Source organism: Triticum aestivum, chromosome 7A, assembly GCF_018294505.1.
Source record: "Triticum aestivum cultivar Chinese Spring chromosome 7A, IWGSC CS RefSeq v2.1, whole genome shotgun sequence".
NCBI lineage: Eukaryota > Viridiplantae > Streptophyta > Magnoliopsida > Poales > Poaceae > Triticum > Triticum aestivum.
The window spans coordinates 718,861,888-718,872,007 of record NC_057812.1 but is presented as its reverse complement, the minus strand read 5'-3'; the positions used below and the strand labels follow the sequence as shown (position 1 = coordinate 718,872,007).

The 10,120-nt window shown below is 50.0% G+C and overlaps 1 pseudogene; it reads left to right on the top strand.

The window, feature by feature from the left end:
- Positions 1-2,343: 2,343 nt before the first annotated feature.
- Positions 2,344-6,251, top strand: LOC123147033 (putative disease resistance protein RGA1; annotated as a pseudogene).
- The last annotated feature ends 3,869 nt before the right edge of the window (positions 6,252-10,120 follow it).

The following is a 10,120-nucleotide window of genomic DNA, read 5'->3' as shown; positions in this document are numbered from 1 at the left end:
GCCGACACATTAGAACAAAAGAGAAAAAAAATTAAAATAGTAAAATATTAGGAAAAAATACTTACATTGAACCGTACTTGTAACCCCTCGAATATATAAATAGCAAAATATTAAAAAAAAGACCAACACATTAGGAAAGGGAAAATTTAAAATAGCAAAATATTAGAAAAAAAGACTGACATCACACCATACTTCTAACCCCCAACACACAGCGAGGGTGACCAAGGGTAACAAGCCGACCGGACAGGCCCGACCAGAAGTACGTAGCGAAAGCTCTTTGCCTCGGCAGAGCTAACGAATGAGCTTCGCGTCCTAGGCGATTGAGTGCTCAGCACCGGGCTATTTAAATCGCGTGGTTCCTTCTTAGCCGAGCAGTGTGGTACTAAACATAGGAACAGAGCGGCGCTGCAGTTAGTTTATTCCTAAACTGGGCCTTCATCTTCGGCCCACCAGACCAGCCAGGGCGGCCCTAAAAGAAAAAGAGCGCTTCGCGGTGGCGTCTCGAAGCCACGACAGGAGGTAGCACGCCGTCGCCGGAGGAACAGGATCCCAAGATATAGTACACGCAGCTGTTGGACACGGACTGAAACCGAACTCACTCACGAACACACCCAAGCAGAATCAAGGCTATGTGAACACCTAACACCAAGGATTAGAGCACTCAACACCAGTCATGATTTCTCGCCCCGTCCTGACAATTCTCATGATTTCTATAATGGAAAACTGATTTTGGCGCGAATGGGAATGGGTACGCCGAGTCAGCGACACGCCGCTTCGTCGTCCTCATTGCCTCGGTTCCCGCAGGAATCAACGCCAAGGCTGCCGCGCTGCCACGCCGGTCAGTCTCCATTGTTGCCTCACAGGTGGTGCAGTGAAGGCGCCGCGACGCGCGTCCCGCCTACTCCAGCCGCGCATCACCCGGCATGCAGACTCTCACCGTCCCGCTTCGGCTATAAAAGCCGACCTCCCCGCCGATGAACGCCACAGTCGCCACAACTCGCCTTCTCTCTCGTCTCGTCTCACCACAGAATCCACTCTTCCCCCTCTTCCCCCGCCGACGAGCAATGGCTGAGCGGTACCCCGGCGACGCCACGGCGGCGAACAGCTTCGGCAGCCGCCATCTCCATGAGGACGAGGCGCGCCTACTCTACTTGGCCGACTATCCGGCACCCCCAAACATGCGGGTGTCGGGCTCGTGGAAGTTGAGCGCCGACGCGCCCCGGTACCCCCTGTGTCCATTGGGGCTGAACGGCGGGCCGAAACCGCCCGCATCCGTTCGTCGCGGTCGGAGGAGCAGTGGAACGAGCCGAGGTATGCCGCCGACAGCCACACGCTGTGGACGATGCACTTCGACCGTCGCCGCGAAGACCAGATCGCCTCCGCCAACGGCACCATCCCCCCGCAACACGCATCGAGACCGGCAACACGCTGCGCCTCGAGTACCCGGCGCGCTCGTCCTTCTCTCGCCCTCGTGGTAGCTCCTAGACGCCGCAGCGAATGGAGGCGGCAACCTCCTCGTTGTCGGGCTCCGGTTCGCTCTCCTCCAGGTAGCCGGCGCTCCGCCCCGTCAAGCCGGAGCCGCAGGAGACGCCGCTTGGGTGCCGCACCCGCAGCGGCGCCCTCGTCATCAACGAGGGCGACCGCCCCTCCCCGCGTTCCCTCCGCCTAGTCCGGCCGAAGACCGAGCCGGGGTTGCTCCTCGTCAAGAAGGAGCACGCGGAGATGGCCGCCGCCGACGAGACCGCCCTCAAGTGGGCGAAGACGGATTACGTCCGCAAGCAGGTGGCGCGCCAGCGCCGGGCCCATGAGGAGATCAAGGCCCGGTGTCGCGGACGTGAGGAGGGTGTTGTCGTTGTCCTCGACAGTGACGAGAAGGACGTGCCTGGGCCGTCCAACCCCCCTGCGCGTCGGCGACTCTGGTCAGGGGGGGCAGCAGGGACACCGGCGGCTCCGGTGGGACGCAGGGCGGTGACAATGACGACGACAAGGACGGCGGCGACTACACTCAGTTCTACAGGATCCTCGGCATGTAGAAGGCAGGCGGCAACCGCGGCGTAGTAGGGCTAGGCGTAGTTTGTTTGTTTTCTGTTTTTTGTACAAATTTGAATGAAAAATCGCCGAGTTTCCCCCGAGTTGGGGCGCCCTGGGGCGACGTGGGGGCGACGACTGGGAACGCAATCGCCCCCACGCCAAAAGTAAGCGCCGGTTCGGCCCTAGACGATGCTTTTGGGCGTTCTGGGGGCCGAACGGCTGGAGATGCTCTAAGCATATGTGTGGCCACAACCATCCTCGTCCGCCTCCACGTTGTTTTTTCTTCCATTTCTCCACAAGCAGGCTAGCAAGCACATTATTTGCTCCCACCACTATTGTCTTCCTCAACCTGCGCTCCTCTGTGTTCTTGCGAGCCCTCACCTTCGCGTTCCAAGGGTGGAGCTCGTGGCCACCATGGTGGTCGGGCCACTGTTGTCCATCGTGAAGGACAAGGTGTCCAACAGCCTCCTCGCTCAGTACAAGGTGATGAAAGGCACGGAGGAGCAACATGAGATCCTGATGCACAACTGCGTGCAATCCTGGACATCATCGCCGACGCCGAGCAAGTGGCTTCCCATAGAGAAGGGACGGCTGCCTGGCTCCAGGCCATCAAGAAGGTGGCTTACCAGGCCAATGAAGTCTTCGACGAGTTCAAGTACGAGGCGCTTCGTCGCAAGGCCAAAAAGGAGGGGCACTACAAGGAGCTTGGCTTTGATGTGGTAAAACTCTTTCCCACCCACAACCGTTTTGTGTTCCGTAACAGGATGGGAAGAAAGCTCCGCAAGATTGTGCAGGACATTGAGGTCCTTGTGACCGAAATGAACGCCTTTGGCTTTAAGTATCAGCAACAGCCGCCGGTATCCAGTCAGTTGCGGCGGACGGATCATGCTAGCACTGACCCAGAGGAAATCAAGAAAATCATCATCGAATCTAGAGCCAACGATCAGAAGAAAATTGTTGATATACTAGTTGGGCAAGCTAACAATGCAGATCTCACGGTTGTTCCCATCGTTGGAATGGGCGGTCAGGGCAAGACCACGTTAGCACAACTTGTGTACAATGACCCAAAAATTCAGAAGTATTTCGATTTGCTGCTATGGGTGTGTGTCTCTGACTGCTTTGATGTGGATTCTCTGGCAAAAAGTATAGTTGAAGCAGCTCCTAAGAAGAAGAGTGATAGGAAAGAAGCAGATGCTTCCATGAAAAAGAAAACACCACTGGATATCCTTCAGAATGTGGTGAGTGGGCAACGGTACCTCCTTGTATTGAATGATGTCTGGGCACGACAGGTTCAGATTTGGACACAGCTCAAGGCCCGTCTTGAATATGGTGGCATGGGTAGTGTGGTCTTGACAACTACTCGTGACGAACGAGTGGCTGGAATAATGCACACTATTGAAGCTTACAATCTCAAAGCTTTGGATGATAAATTCATAAAGAAAATCATCGAGACAACAACATTCAGTCGTTTCAAGAAGGCAGAGAAAAGGCCCACCGAGTTGGTAGATATGGTTGATGAGATTGTGAAGAGATGTGTTGGTTCTCCTTTAGCTGCAACAGAACTAGGCTCTGTACTGTGCACCAAGACCAGTAAGGAAGAATGGGAGGCTATATCAATCAGAAGCAGCATTTGCACCGAGGAGACAGGAATCTTATCAATACTCAAGCTCAGTTACAATGACTTGCCGTCGCATATGAAGCAATGCTTTGCTTTTTGTGCTGTATTTCCCAAAGATTACGAGATTGATGTGGACAAGCTGATCCAACTATGGATTGCACATGGTTTCATACAGGAAAAGCAAGTTTGTCTTGAAACCATTGGCAAACAAATTTTCAGTGAGCTGGCATCAAGGTCATTCTTTCAAGATGTGAAACAAGTCCAAGCCACATCCATAGAAATTAGATTCACCAAGGCATATTATTCCAGAACTACTTGTAAAATCCATGACCTTATGCATGATGTTGCACTATCTATAATGGAAAAGGAATGTGCCCATGTAACTGAGGAACCTAGTCAGGGTGAGTGGCTTCCAAACACTGCTCGTCATCTATTTTTGTCATGCAAGGAACCAGGAAGAAAATTGAACGTTTCTCTCCAGAAAAGCTCTCCAGCTATCCAAACTCTTCTGTGTGATGGTCTTTTGCAATGTTTGTTGCAGCATTCATCAAAATACAGTTCTTTGCAAGCATTACAGCTCAATGTATATATAAGATCATTTCCGCTGAAACCAAAGCATCTACATCATCTGAGATACCTAGATCTCTCAAGAAGTTTTATCAAAGAGCTTCCTGAAGATATGAGCATTCTCTACAACCTTCAAACACTGAACCTCTCTGGCTGCAGTGCTCTTCTTGAACTTCCAAGACAAATGAAGTATATGACTGCCCTCCGTCACCTTTACACTCATGGTTGTGTACAGTTGAAGAGCATGCCTAGAGACATCAGAAACCTCACATCCCTATGCACACTTACATGTTTTGTAGCAGGTAGTGGCTCCAATTGCAGTAATGTGGGAGAGCTCTGTCCTTTAAACCTTGGCGGTCTATTAGAGCTATATTATCTAGCAAAAGTGACAGAAGAAGATGCAGAAGCGGCAAACCTCGTGAATAAGCAGGACCTAAGAGAATTGACTCTAGGATGGACCCGTGGACAATATCATTATAAGGAAACTAGTTGTGCGGATGATGCAAGAGTCCTGGCCAAACTCAAACCTCATGATGGGCTGCATGCTATAAGCATATTGTCCTATGGAGGAACAACCTTTCCAACATGGATGACTATGTTGCAAAATTTGAAGGAGCTCAGGCTGGAAAATCTTGACTGTTTGGAGAGATGGGGGGAAATAGATAATGATGAGATGCATAGTGAAAACATAATAATCTTTCCTCGGCTTGAGAAGTTACTTATTATTGGCTGTACAAAGTTGACAGCATTGCCAGGACGCCCGTCCTTCCCTGAGCTCCAGAACGCCTGTATCAGATATTGTCCAGATTTGAGAATCACAGCTGAATCACCAAAGCTCAGTGTATTAAACGTGTACGGAAGTGAGGTAAAGTTGTTCCGGTGGTTATCTAGACATATGACTTCATTGACCAATCTGGAACTGGAGAGCACTGCGTACAGAGCCACCCCGGAGGCTCAGTATGGATTGAGGGAAGTGTTGGATGTCAAGGAAAAATTGAATGATGATGATATACCCCTGACAGTTTTGGTGTTAAAGAGCTTAAAATCAAGTATAACAGAGCTATGTGCATGTTTTGTACACCTTCAAGATTTGTCAATTAATTTCTGTGATGCACTCATCCACTGGCCAGAAAGAGAGTTCCAAGGATTAGTATCCTTGAGGAAGCTTCAGATTAGCTTCTGCAATAATCTGATTGGATATGCACCAGATTCTGCCGAGCCATCAACATCATCAGAAACGAGTCAACTCCTGCCAAGTCTAGAGTCTCTGGTGATAAAGGCATGCCACAGGTTGGTTGAGGTCTTCAACGTACCTCCATCTCTCAGGAGAATGAAAATTGAACATTGTGAAATGGTTGAGTCCCCATTCGGCAGGAGGCTGCAGCAAGGACAGTCAGCATTGTCCATTCATCAACAGTCATCCAGTATGCCTGAGGTGTCATCATCATCGCCCGGAGCAGTGCCAGAGCATTTAGAAGAACTAACACTAATTATGTGTTATGGCTTAACAGGGGTCCTCCATCTCCATCCGTCCCTCAAGGAGCTAGTAATTCGTCGCTGCGGTGGGTTGACATCTCTGGAATCCCGCTCGGGAGAGCTCCCATCGCTGAAGCACCTCAGTCTTTCTGAATGCCTTACGCTGTCATCCCTACCGGATGAGCCAGTATCATACTTACTTCTCGAATATCTTGGCATTAGCTACTGCCCTGATCTGAAGACGCTCCCTGCAAGCCTGCAAAAACTGCTGGGCAAAATTGACAGGGAATATGTAGATGCTCATCATTATGGAAGTAAGCGCGCATTATACAATTACTTCCTCTATTACTTACTAGTGAGTACTTAATGCACTATCTAGATAATGGTAATATCATCACTAGTAGGACAACATAAAACTGGTTGTTTCTTCAACCTAAATTCGTCATTTCTTAATTTATTGATGCCCCTTTAAGTGTAAGTTTTTACATGATTAATCTGTGCAGATAAGCCTATACTGCTGAAACCGAAGACATGGAAATATGCCATCCGCAGAGATTAGAGAGCTATGAGCAGAATCACAAGAATACCAATACCAGTATGGAAGTTGTCATGCAGGTTGTGATCTAGAAGTATGCCTATCACTGCTGGAACTCTTTAACTGTTATTTTTTTAGCAAAAATAAACTTAAAATCTGATACCTTTTTGCAGAACTGTTCCAACACATGGTGTTGCAAGCCTCGGAAGGATCCTGAAAGCGCCCCTATAATACTATTTGGCTATCATTCCGTTCCCAGAAAGAGATCTTGTTTGGATAATCTCTGTTTACCTGGAGTTGTATTTATATTTTCCACCTCTGTTTACCTAGGGCTGTATGTATCATCGTATTTCTTTCCGAGAAAAAGTTTTGTAAAAAAATCTGTTGCAGTTTCCCTGTTTTATTTATGGACTTGTACAATATAGAGTACCAAGATTTACAGTCAATATTCTGTTTACCATGTACTATAACACTGACCATCATATATGGTATCTGAAGCTGTCGGTTTGCCCTCATAACTCTGCACTAGAAATATTGTTCGCTAGTGATGTTTGGAACTTTGGTATGCCTTGCCGTTGCGACCCACTTCATATTTTTAGTACTATAAATTGGATTGCACAAGGGGTCGAGCCTTGTAGTGATGAAACGCTCTGTGGCAACTTCTTGAGTCGTCACAATTTCCACCTGAATCTCTTTAGGCGTGAACTGGGCAAGGCTGAACCTGGTCTCTTTTTGTTCCTCCACCCTGCTGCTGCACCCTCATTTCTCCCTCTTCTCGATGCACCGGGTTGGTCAACCCAATTGTGTAGAGTTTCAGTACAATCCTAGAACATAGCATTGAACCAGCTGAACCATTTTTTATTTTTTATTTTTATGGCCAACAATACTGTTCTGAACTGATTTCACCCTTCTTTGTGCCTACCAGACCAAAGCAATGTGTGTCTAACTTGTGGGGACATGTGTTATCATGACCATCAGAGCCATTAAAGGATTGGAATAAGGTTTTCTTACATGAAAATGCTTTCAACACCAGACAAATTCGATCATATTAATTTGACTAGCGGGTCAAGTAGTTGGTGTTAAGTCATTCTAGGTTTTTTCTTTTTTGTTGAGAAATTGACTTCTCTTGAAGAAAGGTTCGAAATTGGACCCCAGTTGGATATATTCTGGGGTTGCCTCTCCGGTGCCACTTTTATACTTACATTGGTTTTCAACCTTTTCATCTATGTGTGGCTTTATGTTTTTTATTAGATCAACATGAAAAATATGATATCGACGCAATTAAGGTCATCTAACTCCTTTTTTGAGGGGGACGTAAGTTTTTTTTTTTGAGACAAGAGGAGGAGATGAGGCAGAGAACAGGGGAGGGAGGGAGGTAGCCTCTTCAAGGCCAGCTCACATCGGGGGAGGAAGATGACGGCGCCCAGCCGCCGTCGTCGTCCGGCGCCACCGTCCCCGTTCCTCTCCGCTTCTCCAGCAACCGTCCGGAGAGTGGGCACGCCGGAGACTGCGAGTGGTGGAGCAACCACGGGTGGGACGGGGGAGCGGCAGGAGCTGCCGGCGGCTCAGATTCAGGTAAGAACACTGAACCCAAGAATATTCTAGCAGCGGGCTACTGCATTTTTAGGTGACTTTCTGTTGAGTATTTTACCTCCACTGCATTTTCTACCGCATCACAGTGATGACAGACGGCAACATTTATCTAGATATAATATTAAGACACGGTTGTATATATATCCATGTTTTCCCCCATATCTCATGCTTCTGAAACCAAAACCATGCAATTGCAGCACCTGTCTGGATTTACGTATTCGTATCTGGTGTTTCGGGCACTGTTTATTGGTCCTATGTATTCCTTTAGTTACTTCTTCATGAATTCGTGTGCATGCTCGTAAAAGAAAGTTAATGTATACTCCCTCCGTTCCAAAATAGATGACTCAATTTTGTACTATTTGGAACGGAGGGAGTAGCTTTCAAAAGTGTGAATTTAGTCAAGCAAACAGAGTGTTGAGTCTGTGAACAGGCCCAAACTTTAATTTATTACTGCTGCCCGTAAAAAACAACAGATAGCGCTGGGCTTTCAGTTGTTCAGCGGTGCTGGGCTTCCTAGGGTGCCTGGGAATTCAGATAGCACTGCCTCGTAAATCCCCACAGTGAGCGCCGGCGGGATCCTCAAGCCAAGCCGAACCGGAGGAGGAGGGGGCCATAGCGCCGCCCTCGCTCCTCTTTGCTTCTCCAGCATCCTCAAGACAAACGCATTCCAACATGTACGTCTCCGCTTCGAAATTCAAGTAGATACTTGCTAGCATTATTTGCCTCCATTTTCATTACAAGCAAGGAAGCAAGCACATGACTGTTAGGCTGCTTGTTCACCTTTATGTGCTTCACTGTGTTCTCTGCGTGCCAATGGCATAGTGGACGCCAATTGTAAAAAGACTCGGTTTCTTCGCCTCTGGCATTAGCATTGGCAACAAACAGTAAAAAGTAATTATCCTGTAGGCAGCCAGCTGGCCTCGTTAGCATAAATATATTACTGACATGGTCCCTTTCATAATAGTATTGCGTATTATTGGGAAGCATCACAGCATCACGTTCCTGCACACTAATCTGTGTGATGCAGCATGGCTACTAACATTTGTCTAGATAGCGCAGCAACGCGCTCACACTTGCAAATAGATGTAGCCCTGACCGATGACCGTTGTTGAAGGAGCTGCCATTGGGCGCCAAGAAAACAATTTTCCTGAAAAGATGCTACTCGAAAGCAGTGATGTTTTATTAAGTACGAGTATCTAGAACACTACAACTGTCATTTGTATATTGTGCTAGTGAGGAAACCAAGCACATCCACATGTAATACGTCTTCCTGTAAGTCAATAGTAGCTAGCATTTGCTTCCATCTTCCTCGCAACCAAGCAAGCGCATCTTGTGGGGAAACCCTAGCCGCCGCCCCTCGTACTCCCTCGTCGCCCTCTCTCCCCCGCCGCCACCGCACAGCGCCGCCGGGCAAAGACCGGCCGGCGTTGGTGGCGGCGGGGATCTTGCCCCTCTCCTCGCGATGGGCGTCCGGCGCGGGACAGCGCGGCGCGAGATGGCGCTGGGCTGGGCGGGGCCCAGCGGCGCAGCGGAGGGCGTGCTGGGTGGCGGCGCTCCTGCCTGGCGGCGGTTGAGCTGCGGCTCCAGGCCTCTCCAACACGCGGCGGCTGTGGCTTCTCTCGCGGCGGCGCGAGGTATCCCGGCGGCGGCTTGGCGGCGTGGCGCGGCGGAGCTCCGGCGATGACTCGGCGGCAGGCTGGAGGGCTAGGCACTGTCCAGTGGTGCTGCCTCCGCGGCGGTTGCAGCTTGGGGCCCTGGACCCCGATCCGATCTGGATCTGGTGGTGCCGGGGTCTGGGCCATGGTGGCTGGCGAGGCAGGGGTTTCGTCGGGGCTTGTCGGCCTCTAGGCAGCATGGGGGTGCCGGTGGCGACGCGTGCCCGGCGTGGTGACACTGGTGGACGTGGTGGTCATCTTCTTCCCGAGATGGCCGGCCAGAGGCTTGGTGATCGGATCTCGAGATCCATCATCTTGTCCCGGCTGCAAGTAGGGGAGACATGGTTGCCGGTGAAAACCGAGCCGACGGCAGGCGATGGCGGCATTCTCGCCGTTACCTTGATGAAGGCATCGTCGTGTAACTTTTGTCGACCCACTCGTGCTGCTCCAGGGGAAACCCTAGGATTTGGTGTTCCAGATCGGATGATGGCGGCACAGCGGTGTCGTTTCTCTCTTGGGAGCATCGTTTGCGGAGCAGCGCTGGATGTCAGAGGCAGGAGGTGGAGCGGCTTCGTCTTGCACGGAGATTCGGTGGTGATGTCAAGTCATGCCTGACCGACAGGTGCTACGCTTTGTCATGCCTGG